Source organism: Cupressus sempervirens, chromosome 8, assembly GCF_028749045.1.
Source record: "Cupressus sempervirens isolate cs-2001-9-10 chromosome 8, ASM2874904v1, whole genome shotgun sequence".
Taxonomy (NCBI): Eukaryota; Viridiplantae; Streptophyta; class Pinopsida; order Cupressales; family Cupressaceae; genus Cupressus; species Cupressus sempervirens.
Genome location: NC_143125.1, coordinates 532,916,718 through 532,931,607, shown reverse-complemented (window position 1 = coordinate 532,931,607; position 14,890 = coordinate 532,916,718).

The following is a 14,890-nucleotide window of genomic DNA, read 5'->3' as shown; positions in this document are numbered from 1 at the left end:
TAGTCTTCAACTATGTGTCCATACTGAGTGCATTTACAACAATATCCATAGAAAGTGTTCTTAGATATTCCACTATTAACTATGTCATATCTACACTCATAAGCTTTATGACCAAGCTTGTTGCAATTATAACAACAACCATTGAATGTTATGCTTCTACAAGTACTCACTTGTATGTTTTTGCAAACATTTATAATGTATTTATATTTTCCATAATTGTAGCAAGTAGGCTTACATGGTTTCTTACCTTGTTCACCACTTGATTCTTTAGATGTTTGTTTTCCATACTTTGAGGATTCTCCTTTCTCCATTGTATGATTTCTGATATATGTCAATCCATTAGTGTCACCTTGTTTCCTCTAATTCTCCAATTGTTCACCAATTTTCTACATGCTTTCTTCAAATTTTGTTAGTGTCATGTTGATTTCCTTTTCAACTTTCAGATTATTCTTTAGGTCTTTGTTCTCTTGTCTCAACTTCATATTTTTTGCTTCCAATTGTTGATTTCTTTTCACTAGTTCTTTCTATCAATTCATTCCTTGCATGAATTTCTTCTCATTATCTTTCCAAGAGTATGTCCTTACCAATAATCATTTCTTCAACTTCTCTTTGCTTTTTCTCAAAATTTTCCTTGGCATCTTCGACAATCCTCATTCTTTCCAAAACTTCTATCATCCTCAAGGCTTGATTTTTATGTTCCTTATTAAATTGACTATGTTCTTCAAATAGTTCATTGTTCTTTTTAAATAGGCCAACAACAACAACATAAACTTTATCATAATTCATACTTCCTTGTGTTAGACTATCCAAATCATCAAGACTTATCTCTAGTCTTTTTTCCTTTCATTTTTACAAACAAAGTCTTTATCTTATTTTTCAGATCATCTATTTTTTCATTAGCATCCTCTAGGGATTCCTTTAACCATATCTGATACTTGTAACTTTCCATTATCCCAGACCTACTCCAAGCTATTAAAATTTTCTCTTAGAGAACTAAATGCGTTGACACCAATTGTAGGAAAGATTCAAGTAAGGTACTAAGAGAGGGAAGTTTGAATTAGTACCATAGAAATTTCAACCTTAGTTAATTTTCTCAACATAAACTAATAGTCAGTAAAATATGCTCTCTAATATTCTATGTTACTGGAGATTTCTTTCAAAGAACTAAATTCTTTGACACCAACTATAGGAAAAATTTAGGTAAGATACTAAGAGAGGGATGTTTGAATTAGTACCATAGAAAGTTCAACCTTACTTAATTTTCTTAACATAAATTGATAGTCAGTAAAATATGCTCTTTGATATTCTATGTTATTACAGATAGCTTTATTGATATATTATTCTTTGACTACATGTGTTCCTAAAATGATCACAAATTAGTCAAAGAGGGGCAAACTAATCTAAATGATAACAATGCAAAGAAATGCAAGAAAGGAAATCTAATCTATGAAAGGAAATAGCAATGCAATATTAATCTATAAAAATAAAAAAAACTCTAAGATAATATGAAAATGCAAGGATGAAACTTGTTGATGGAGCCATGGATGCAAGAGAGAATAAGACAAGAAGAGAGAAGTTGCAATGAAGCTCCAATGTACAAACCATAAGGCTCAAACCCTAATGCTCAAACTTCTCCAAAATTGTTCTCCAAACCTGTAGTGTAATAATAAAATCTTCCTCTATATTTCCCTATATCTCTCTCTATATTATTCCATACCTCTCTATATATATCTCTATATTTCTCTATATGAAAATGAGGAGAGGGCTCCTTATAAAGGAAAATGTGGAGGTGGGAAGCTTCTCAAAACCAATATAGGATAATAGAGTTTGATCCATGTGAGACAAAATTCCACCAATGAGAAAAGTGGAGTGATTGAGACAAAAGTGGAAAGAGGAAAAAAGAGAATCCCACTTAGAGATATGTGCATTCAAGTGTAGAGAAAAAAGATTTATTTATTTTATTTTATTTCCTTTTATCATCACAAAGAGCTATTTAAGTGGGGATTTATTTATTTAATTAAAAGAGGGATTTTCTTTTAATTAAAAGGGGATTTATTTTATTTAATTAAAAGGGAGATTTTCTTTTAATTAAATAAGATTTAGAATAAGATGATCAAACCTTAGGAAATATTGAAATAATTAAATTAATTACAATTTGATAAAGGAAAATGATTTGAATTGATTTAATAAAATTTTGCAATGCATTGATTCAAAAAATTGGTAAATTAATTAAGAAAATTGATAAATTGAAGAATGGGGCCCATAGTCTAAGTGACCATTTTAGGGTGCATAAAAATAATCCCACTTAGAGATATGTGCATTCAAGTGTAGAGAAAAAATATTTACTTATTTTAATTTTATTTAATTTATTTCCTTTTTTCATCACAAAGAGATATTTAAGTGGGGATTTATTTATCTAATTAAAAAGGGATTTTGTTTTAATTAAAAGGTGATTTATTTTATTTAATTAAAAGGGAGATTTTCTTTTAATTAAATAAGATTTAGAATAAGATGATCAAACCTTAGGAAATATTGAAATAATTAAATTAATTACAATTTGATCAAGGAAAATGATTTGAATTGATTTAATAAAATATTGCAATGCATTGATTCAAGAAATTGATAAATTGATTCAAAAAATTCATAAAATGAAGAATGGGGGCCCATAGTCTAGGTGACCATTTTAGGGTACATACAATTATAACTTAATGTTGGTAACTAAAATGTAAAGTAATAAGCTTGCAATAAAAATATATATAAAAGTTCATAACAAGGTATTTTCATCTCATAGAAAAGACTTGGTTAGAGGTAAAATTTGCGGTCGGGATTACTCACAACTCATTACTAAAGTAAAAAGGTGCTCGGTTAGGAACATACAACAATATCATTTTTTGAATGACTACACCCTATTAAAAGTGTCTAATACCCTATTAGGAGTATCCATAGTCATGTTAAAGACTTCTCTGTTAAAATATTTTATCTCACTTATATAGTGTTCACTTGGTTAAGGGTTTTACAATAAGTTCCAAACTAGAAGTCCTAAGCCCTATTAAAGACTTCCCAGTTTAAGGGATTTCACAATCTTGTTCTTTAATAATAGAACAATAGGAAATTTGACCTATAATCACCTTCCTCTAAAGCTTGATAGGTCCTTTATGCTCTCTCATTGTTCTTTCATTTATATGCTTTGTATACTTCTTCTTCTTTCCAATAACCATACAATTTTGTGTACATTTGTACACACTCTCTCTCTCTCTCTCTCTCTCTCTCTCTCTCTCTCTCTCTCTCTCTCACACACACACACACACACACACACACACACACACACACACACATCATTTTTCTTAACCTAATTCTTTTCTAGTTGCCTGACCTAATTAAGGTTCCATAAGGATTCTTCATGAATCTTCCATAACTCATTTTTTACTTTACATAATGTCTTGAATAAGTTTATATGTATTTAACTCTTCCATTTATATGATAGCTCCTATTTTCTAATAGCTCTCTTCCATTTGTCGATAGTAATTCCACTATGTCTTAGTTTTATTTGCTAGCAATGACAACTTTAAAATCAAAAGTATAGTGCTTCTAATCAATTATGAGTCAAAATGATTTTATCAAGTAAAAAGTTTATGTATGTTGTCAAGGCTCTGTATGTCACTGCCATCAAGGTCATGTTCATCACTAAGGATTTTTTCATCACTGAGGTTATATCTATTGCTAAGGGTATCTCTTTCCCCATGGTTGGGCTTGTCATTATGGTTGTGTGCATCATTGAGACTGTGTGTCTATTGTTATGGGTCTATTCATTGTGGTGATGTCCTACATCAAGATCATGTCCATCATCGTGGTTATGTCCATTGTCAAAGTTATGTTTTTCACTAAGGACATGTCTATTTTTTTGGTCATGTTCATCATCTTGGTTTGGTCCATTATTATGGTAATTGTATCCATCATCAAGATCGTGTGTGCTGCATTTATTGTCAAGGTTGTATTTATTGTCATGGTTGTGTTTGTGTCCCTTGATGAGTTTGTTTTCATCATTGTGGTTGTGTCCCTTTCCAAGTTTGTATTATCTTTTTGGTTGTGATCATCATCATCATCATCATCATGGCTTTGTTGATTGTAGTTGTCATGGTTTCCTCCATCACTATATGTGTCTATCATTGAGACTATCTGGATCACTGAGCTTGTGTCTATTATCATGGATACATCCATCATAGTGGCTACATCTATTATTGTAGTTTTTTCTATCATTGAGGCCCCATCCACTGTCGAGGTATTGTCCTCTATTGAGGCTTTTTCCGTCATCAAGGCTTCAACTAATGCTATGCATGTTGAGGTTCTTTTTGTCATTGAAGCTATGTATTCATCAAGGGTTTTTTTGTAGCTAAGGCTATCTCTTCCACCAACATTTTGTACATCAAGGCCCTCTCTATTGATGTTCTCTCTATTGAAGTTATATTTGCCAAGGTTGTATTCACTAATAAGGCTCTATCTACTACTAATTTTTTGTCCATCTGTGCTTTTCCCTTCATCAAGGCTTTGTATACCATCTAGATGTTCTCTCGAACATTGAGATCATGTCTATGGATCTATCAATGGTCGTGTTTTTGCATGTGACTAAGTTCATGATAGGGTCAGTGCATGTGTTTGTATCCATACCCGAAGAGATTATTGAACATGATGGTATGAAGGATTTGATTGATTTCCATCATTAGGATCCTTGCAAATGGAATGATAATTTTTATATCATCGTGGCATAGTAGAAGTTGGATGAGCCTTTTTTTGTAGTGAAGGTTTGATGTCAAATAACATGTTTTGTATACACGCTTGATTCGGGATCCTAGAGCTGATGGTGTTGATCGGATAACAAATTTCTTGAGGACAAGAAATCTTTGGGTGGTGAGGATTGTTAGGATTATTAAGATAGAAATAACAATTACATGCAAATATAACCACTATTAGAAAATAATAAATCACACAGAAGAGAACACAAGACATAAATATTTAATGTGGTTCACCTAATTCTTGGGCTATGTCCACCAAACAACATGATCAAGCGTAAAAGCACAAACCTATGTCACCTTTTATAAAGAAATGTGATATTAGAATGTGACAGTTCAACATTAATGAAAAAAAAAATGGTATTTGTATTTAAAATATGAAGATGATGTAAACTAATGAAATGTGTAGAATTGGATGAATTTTATGCCTATAATTTTTATAATTTTTTTGAGTAAGAATTTATTCATTTTATTTTATTTTGAAGTCCCTTTTTTAACTATAAAAAATATAGGGTGTAGTTCTCGTCAAACAAGTATATGCAAATCATCTTTTTTTGTTCTGATTTGAAAATATCCTATATATGACATGTATAGCTAGTCAAAAAAATAATTATTATTATTATTTTTGATGTATAGTTTCTTTGTTATAAGTACTCAAGTTCGACCTTATCAGAATCAAACATTTTTTTCCTCCCGTCAAAACTTCCCTATCAAATCTATACCTTCTTGAAAAAAAATTACATATTCATGAAGAGGATTCTCTCCTCTAGAGATAAATAAAATTTTATAATTTTTTTGATATGATTTACTATTTTTTTCCTTTTATGAGGGAGCATCTTCTGAAATGTTAAAATATTGACTTATAACATTTTGAGATTATAACATATTATAACTAATCAAAACACTAAAAAATTTATATAATGATGATATTGAATCTGAGATCTATAAAAGGGTATTTTTAGTTTTTGAAAAAAATTAAGTTTTGATAGAGAAATGAGATTTGACAAAAATAGGTTTTGGTATCATAAATGGTTACATAGATCTGTGCTTTTACCCCCAATATTATTATTATCTAATGATTACAACTTGTTACAATCTATAATCCCTTGTAACTCAATACTACTGCAAGAGCTACAAAATCATCATACATTATCAAATCCCTAACCCCAAGCCATTTTATACAAGATTTTTGTCACTTAAAAATTAGGGCTAGAATAAGAAAACCAATAAAAAATAACTCTACACACCTTTTACAATAGTAAATTCATTTTTGGCTTTGGTAGTGTTGACCCTAGTACCTTGCAAGGGGCATTTCCCATTGACCCCTAGAGCATGGGCATGTTGCCCCCAAACCCACGTAGAAATTTTTTGGGGAAAATCGTGTTGAATACAATGGGGAAAAAATTAACCTCTGAGTTTGATTAGCCTCCACATCACAAAAAGGATTTGTGATGTTCCCAAAAATATCATAATAATTTAATAAAATTAATTAATAAATTGGTCTTAGAATTTAAATTATATAATAAAATGACCTTTAATTAATTAACTTAACTAACAAATATCAAGCCCAAATTAATTTAAAAATGTTTATATTTGGGGTTCTGATTGATTTATGTATATCTCGGGCTCATATTTTATTTTGGTTGTGGCTATCAGTTGTCATGTCAACACTAGTTGCACACCTTAGGAGTTTCCTCCAACAAGGTATTTATGACCGATGGGTAGAATTTTTTTATTATAAATGTCTTGAATTATTCTTTATTGTATTGCAAATTTCAATTGGAGTTCTTGTCTTCCTTTTAGGAGGTGAAAGATCATCCCTATTTGGTGAATGTAGTTTCAACACTCCACAATCACCCTAGTCTACTATAGGAAATATCACTCTGATATTTCACGTGGGCACCAAACTTTTTGATCATCATCACTTGGAGACTACTTTTTATTTTCTTGGATCTCGTTAAAGTATATGTGAATGCAAATTTTGAATCTAGAAGTAATGTATTTTTATGTCACTGGTTGTAGTGATAATCAATTCAGTATTCATTATACAATTGATTCTTGCATACTTATGTTTGGCATATTCTATGTATGTTTCAAATAAATAATATCATTGATCTGGTATTTTGCAACCACAATTAGCTTAATATGAGGAAGTTAGGCAATATTATTGGAGGAACACTCGATATAGTATGACTAGAAACTCCTCTGCGGTATGGTCTTCTACACACTACTCACTCATATAACCCTACACTACAAATCACCACATGATATCTCCTCTTTTGTGTACTAAGAATATCCTCCATTGTATGCCTTTACTTCCTCCTCTTTCCATTGTACACCCCACTCCCCTCTATTTCCACCATACACCACACATCTCCCTCTCCTATGTACATCACCACTACTCTCTCCCTATGTACTATATGCCCCATCACACTCCATCTATGTGCATACCCTTGATCACCAAATGACACCACTGCACGAACATATTAGTCACTATATTGACCTTGGGTGCTTCCCTTAGGTTCTTTCCCTTAGGTTTTTTGTCCAGTGATCTCCCTCAAGTGGTTTCCCTCAAGTGTTTCTCTTGGGTACTTCCCCTTAATGTCACCCTCAGGTGTTTCCCTCAAGTACTTCCCTTAGGGTTGCCCTCAAGTAATTTTTTTTTGGGCATACTTAGGTGGGTCATTGGAACATTAGATTCAATGTAAACCTTATATTAGAAAATATAAATTTAAGGGATCCACCTTAAATCTTAATAGATACAGATGAAGGAATGCTAACATGTAGTAGAAGTAAGTGTAAGAACAGAGAATATTGTACCAATGCTAATGCAATTATGGTTAATATGTTATCAAATATCTTGATGGAATAGCCTTGATTCAACACAAAACCAAAAGGAAATCATGTAAGACCAAACCTCATGTATGTATGTGCTTGCAATATGCCTCAATGATGAATACTTGAAGAAAGAAGCTAGATTTAGAAGAGGAAATACATGGAGAAGAGTGAAGATCTTGAATGTTTGAGTGGATAAAGAGGAATGATTTGCATGCTTGTTTTCTTTCTTGATAACTCCTTGAATGCACCTTTAGAGGTTGAGCATGTATGACTTTCATGAATTATGGATGCCCAAATAAAGTTAGAAGGCCTTCTTTTATAGAAATTTTAGGATCGAAATTGAAAAAGGTTGATTTCACAAGGTCGAAAATAACATTATTTAACATCGGGCCTAGGATTTTGGGAGGATAAAAACCTAGGTAAGGAACAACCTTGTCCCTTAACCCCTTGGTAAAGGAAGATCTTATCCCTTACCCTAGGCAGGGGGCAAGCTTGTCCCTAATCTAGAGGAGCAAGGTCTCGCAAACAGGCTCTAGATCTAAGAAATGTTACAGGGTGAAGGAAAAATGATGGCATATGCATGAAAAATAGGTAGAAATGAATTTAAAGCTTGATTTAAGTGGTTGGAAGAATATATGGGAAGTTTTGCATGGAAATTGATGTCAACCTAGAGTTTTGAGAAAGATTAGAGGAAGAAAGGATCTTGATTTAAGTCATTAAATGCCAAATTAGGTCCTAAAGTGCCAAACCAAACTAATGATTGATAAAATGTCCTAGAAAATGAGTGTACCCTTTTTAGGAATATAAATTTTCATTTAGGAACTTGTATTTTTCAAAAATATAAAGTTTTGATTGGTTATGTTGCTTTACGATAAAAATATATATTTTACAAAAATAGAAAGTTTTAGTTGACTATCTGAAATGTATGTTGGATTAAATCACTTATATTTTTCACTTAAACACTTCTATATAAACATTTTTAGAATGTCTCTATATAAAAATAAAAATAAAAACTGAACCAAAATTAAGAGTGAACACATTTGAACATGTGATCACTTGCTTGTGCAACTACAAATGTTCTACTATAGCATGTTTAATAACAAATCTACAAAAAAATTTGTAGGCATATGCACTACAAGAATTTTGGTATTTTTGCGTGACAAAGATAGGAAGATAGAACTATAGATATTAAAGGTGACCCCCCTCCAAAACTCCTTGAGGCACATGTTAGCATTGGATTGTTGGGACAAAATAACTATTATCTTTATTCACAAAAAATTACATAGTTCATAAGAAGAAAATTCATGCCTATTATTAATTAAAAGATAATTCCTCATTTTCTCTTTTTTATTTATAACTTTTAATATTGATTTTAAGATTTAATTTTAATACTTTTAAATAACTAAAAATAAAAAGTTTAATATAATTATCTTACAATAAGTATACAATTATGAAAAATAAAGTAATGAACATTTATGACAAACAAACAATGACAATGATATAGAAGGAATGAAAAAGATAATTTATAAAGCTGAAAGGATGTAGGAAATGATGTGTATTTCAAGTATTTTAATTTTAAAATATACAATATTCTTTTTTTTTCTAATGTTCATCTTTGTTATTATTGACTTTTAATTTATATAATTATTTATTGTAATGATTTAATTTATTTAATTTTAGTTTTCTAATTCTAATTTTAAATATTAAATGTTTTCTTATATTATTAAAAAGATACAATATAAAATAAAGGATGTAAAATATTTATGAGGAGAACCTCAACCATTCACTTATGTTTACTATGGCATCTTATAGAATAATATCAACATTTATCTTATGTGTAACCTCTAATATATTATTTGACATATTTCTTCCTATTGACTAACCACTGCACTTGTATTGGTGCAATCACTAGTAATAAGGTAAGTGGAAGGATGCAACCTATAACTATTCAAAGATACAACATAAACCATTTCAAAGCAACCAAGTATTTCAAAATAACATGGCGTTAGGAAGGAAGCAAAATATAAACATTCTAAATATATGAGTACAATAAAATAAGATGGTAAGTGGAAGGAAGCAACTTATAACCATTCCATATTGCCAAGTACACTAAAATAAGATGGTAAGTAGAAGGAAACAACTTATAGCTATTCCAAGCAACAACACAAAACCATTTCAAAGCGACTAAAAATTTCAAAATAACATGGTATTTGGAAGGAAGAAATATAAAACCATTTCCAATAGCCAAGTACACTAAAATAAGATGGTAAGTGGAAGGAAGTAACTTATACCCATTTCACATAGCTAAGTACATTAAATAAGATGGTAAGTAGAACAAAGCAACTTATAACCAGTCTAAGCAATCATTTATGCTAAATGAGATTATATAAAATGAAGGCTATAAAAGATTTATGAGGAGAACCTCAACCATTCACTTATGTTTACTATGAAATTTTATAGATTAATATCAACATTTATCTTATTTGTAACCTCTAATATATTATTTGACATATTTCTTCCTATTGACTAACCACTGCACTTGTTTTGGTGCAATCACTAGTAATAAGGTAAGTGGAAGAATGCAACATATAACCATTCAAAGATACAACACAAACCATTTCAAAGAAACCAAGTATTTCAAAATAGCATGTGTTAGGAAGGAAGCAAAATATAAACATTCTAAATAACCATTCAAAGATACAACCCATAACATATAACCATTCAAAGATACAACACAAACCATTTCAAAGAAACCAAGCATTTCAAAATAGCATGTGTTAGTAAGGAAGCAAAATATAAACATTCTAAATATCTGAGTAGACTAAAATAAGATGGTAAGTGGAAGGAAGCAACTCATAACCATTCTATATTGCCAAGTACACTAAAATAAGATAGTAAGTAGAAGGAAACAACTTATAACCATTCCAAGCAACAACACAAAACCATTTCAAAGCAACCAAATATTTCAAAATAAGATGGTATTTGGAAGAAAGAAATATAAAACCATTCTGAATAGCCAAGTGCACTAAAATAAGATGGTAAGAGTAAGGAAGTAACTTATACCCATTTCACATAGCTAAGTACACTAAATAAGATGGTAAGTAGAACAAAGCAACTTATAACTAGTCTAAGCAATCATATATGCTAAATGAGATTATATAAAATGAGGATATGTGAGGCCTCGCCCCGAGCCTTCGTAGCCTTAGTTATTACTTTATCTTTTTGTTACTCACGACTCGAGATGTTGAGACATTATCAGATACTTGAACATATCATATTATTTCATGTTGTGTGATGTTATTTTCAGATATTTGATATCCGTCATTTAATGCTTTATGTATATGTATGTTGATGAATTAAGTAAAATGTAGGATTAACACAATCTTTATAATGAAGGATATAAGTAGGATGCAAGAAACCCTGATTGATGTATGTTTCAATTAATGTGAATTTATGATACGTATATATGTGCATGTGATTTTCGGGACTACTGATGTGTGCAATGAGTGTGCAGATAAATTTAGCTGAGGAAACCGACGGAGGAACAGAACTGATCTCTATGTGTTAATTTTGAAAAAACTTGTTGTTCATAATTCAAGTATTGTACTGCGAGATGTATGTATGTATCTTTCTGTGTTCAGTGAATGTTAGTGTTCGTAACTATGTTCTTTTAGTGTTGCTTGACACTCGTAAATTGTTTATGTTCTTCAGTGTGCTGATTAGGGTTAGTTGTGTAACCTTTGGACCCAAGTTGGTTTAAGTTAGTGTCAGTTTGCTAATTGGGTTCTTAATCGAGTTTAATCATCCCTAATCCAGATTAGTGCTTAATTTGCATTTTTGAGTTGTTAACTGGTCCTATTTTATTTCTTAGCTTTTGTTTGGCTCTAACCTATTCCTAAGGCTTTAAATCATGAAATTATTATACCCAAAGGGTATGGGTATGGGTTAGGGGTCTTTTCCAACCCCTAAGCCCCTTTTTTTGACTTTTGAGGTCGCTCAAAAAGTCTCTTTTTTCCTTTGTGAGAAAATTGACCATGGTTATCTTGAGTTACCTCACCTCATGTCCACTTAGGGTTTAACCATAGTGTAGGTTGAGTTAGGAGTTTCTAGAATTGCTAGTGGGTGGAAATAGTTATTGCTCCTTTTGGTGGTTGAGTTTGAGGCTTATTTAGAGGCCCTTCTTAGACTTGTGGAGGTTGTTACCCAATCTCTACATTTAGAGAGGAGTTCTTGAAGATTGAAGCAAGGAGAAGGAAACTCTACTCAAACTTGTTCATTGCCATTACCTCTTTGTGAAGGTTGGAATTCTCATGTCCCTTGTTCAGATTTCATTCTTGTATTCATGCTTATGCTACCTTGTTGTTGTTTAAATGGTTGTATGTTTATGGCTATGTTGGGAAGATTTAAAAAACCATGTTATTTTTGGGTGATTTCCTTTCATGTTTATGTTTACAATTTTGAGATTTTCTTGCATGGGTGTTTTGGTATTACTCACCCTTGGAAAGGGCAGAAGTGACCAATTTTGGGAAAGGTCTGTTAGTCGGACTCCAACCAGTGTAGAGTCTCTTCTCAGGATGAGAAGAGGGAGAAAGGGTAGGGTGTTATGGGCCCCTACCTGTCAGCACAAACCTTGTATGATTCTGGTATGTTGAAATGGAAGAATGGAAGTTCTTGGTATATAGCCCCGATTGGGCATTTGTTTGGTGTGTGCTTGACTTCTCCTAGTTGGAAGAATCCACCTTTCCCCTTTCCCTAGTTTTGATTCATGGCAAATCCTATTGTGTAAACCATGTATGATTTTGTATGTTGATTGTCTCTTGGTTATGCTTGGTTGTCACCCGATCAGATTTTGTTCCCTTCATGGTTCTAGAAATGTATTGCAGAATTGGATATGGAACCCTTGTTGAGGGTCATGAAGGAAATTTCATTTAAGTGTTGTAATTCAGGATTGAATCCTATGTAAATTGTATCTCAAAACTTTGTTGGATTGGCAACGAAGCCGGATTTTCTTCCTGATTCTTTCTCGGCTGAGCCTTTGAATCAGGTTGGCCAATAAAATTGGTTTTGAGTAAAATTGCTTGTCATATGATTTAATTGTAAATTTTAAATTGGATGGATGCATATTAAAATAGGATGGAATTGATGTTGCTTTAATTTGGCAAAATATCAAGTTGTTCATATATGTTGAAAATGAAAATTTATGATCATGCATGTAGATTTAGTTTTTATGATTATTAGATATTAATCAAACTTGCATTATTGTGCCACAATGGCTAAATCTATGTTTTAATTCTATATATATATATATACTTTGCCTTGAAATTCTATACTTAGGAAAATATGATAAAAAAAAAAAGTGTTTTGCAAGAGAGTAAAACTCTCTACCTTTTGTATGGGAGAAGGAATTATATGAGTTTGAACAATAGAGAATATTCTATTAATTATCCTTTTCATTCAAATTTTGTAATAAATAAAATGTATATATATAATCATATATACTAAATATCCTAAACTACCTAATTAACTTTATTGCCTTCAATGCATTCTCATCTTGCCTTGGATGCAACATTTCAACTTGCATAATAAAAAAGGTTTGTTTGTGCAAGTCAGAATGTACATGGGGGGTGACGTCACCCTGCCCCCCCCCCCCCCCCCCCCGCCCCATGTCCCATCTCCTTTCCCTAGCTAAGTGCTCACCTCTTTTGTTTTAGATGGTAGTTGATGAAATAAAGTTTTTTTTTGTCATGGCAATCTAGTGGTTTGTTCCAACTTTTAAAATCCCCTCCAAAACCTTCTGAGTGCCCAGCTTGGGGCTTTGTTCCCTGCATGGGTGGGACGTGAAGGTACCACTGATGCAGGGTCAGTGAGCTCGGGCAGCGCGCCACCCTTTGGGAAGCGCTCATGTTGGAGTAGGGGTGTAGGGGGGGGTAGAGTATGGGTAGTATAGGATATAGTTAGTCGTTAGGTTAGAGGTTAATAAGCTTAGTTGTTAGAATGTTAGCTAGTATTACTTTTAGTTTAGGATTAGTTATTTAGTTGGGTTTTAGTTTAATTATGTTTTAGTAAATTTTATTGCTAAGTAATAGTTATGTTTTGTTAGTTTAGTTTTTCATTTGTTTATTGCTTTATATGGTTTAGTTTAGTTTGTTATTAATATTAATATTATAGTTAGTTTTATTAAATTTCATTTGTGTTTTATTTGATGTTAAATAAGTTGTGTTAGATGTTACTTTAGATTTAGTTAAGTTTGTAGGTTTTAAGTTACTTATTTTATTCATGTCATGAAAATTAATTTAAGAGAAGTCAGTTTTAATTTATTTAACGTATAGATATTAGATTTAGATAGTTTAGTTTTTTTAGATTTGTATTAGTTGTTTAGTTTTTTTTTAAGAAGCTTTAATTTCATAATTGGTTAGAATTTGTTTAGTTGTTAGTGGATTAAATTTAAATTAGTAAGTTTATGATAGTTGATAGTTGGAATGTTTAAGTTAATAAATTTGATATACATATGTTCAGTTTTAATTCTAGCTAAGTTGTTTTTCCTTAAAGTAACTTTTAATATTGATTAATTTGTAAATTGATAATTGTCTAAGAGTTTTATAGTTGAAGTTGATTATATATACTTTCAATGAATCTAAAATCGAATACATTAAATTGTCATTTAAATAATTGTTTCTTATTGTTGAAAGTTAATGTAGAGAACTTGTACTAAAACTTTTATCTATCATTTCAAACTTAGAGCATGTTTAATTATTAATTATTACTCAAAAAAAATTTGGAGTGTGTTCTTGCCCTCGTAGTTTGGGCATGATAGTATATAAAAGATTTATGAGGAGAACCTCAACCATTCACTTATGTTTACTATAACATTTTATAGATTAATATCAACATTTATCTTATTTGTAACCTCTAATATATTATTTGACATATTTCTTCCTATTGACTAACCACTGCACTTGTTTTGGTTCAATCGCTATTAATAAGGTAAGTGAAAGGATGCAACATATAACCATTCAAAGATACAACATAAACCATTTCAAAGCAACCAAGTATTTCAAAATAACATGGTATTAGGAAGGAAGCAAAATATAAACACTCTAAATATCCAAGTACACTAAAATAAGATGGTAAGTGGAAGGAAGCAACTTATAACCATTCCATATTGTCAAGTACACACAAATAAGATGGTAAGTAGAAGGAAACAACTTATAACCATTCCAAGCAACAACACAAAACTATTTCAAAGCAACCAAATATTTCAAAAT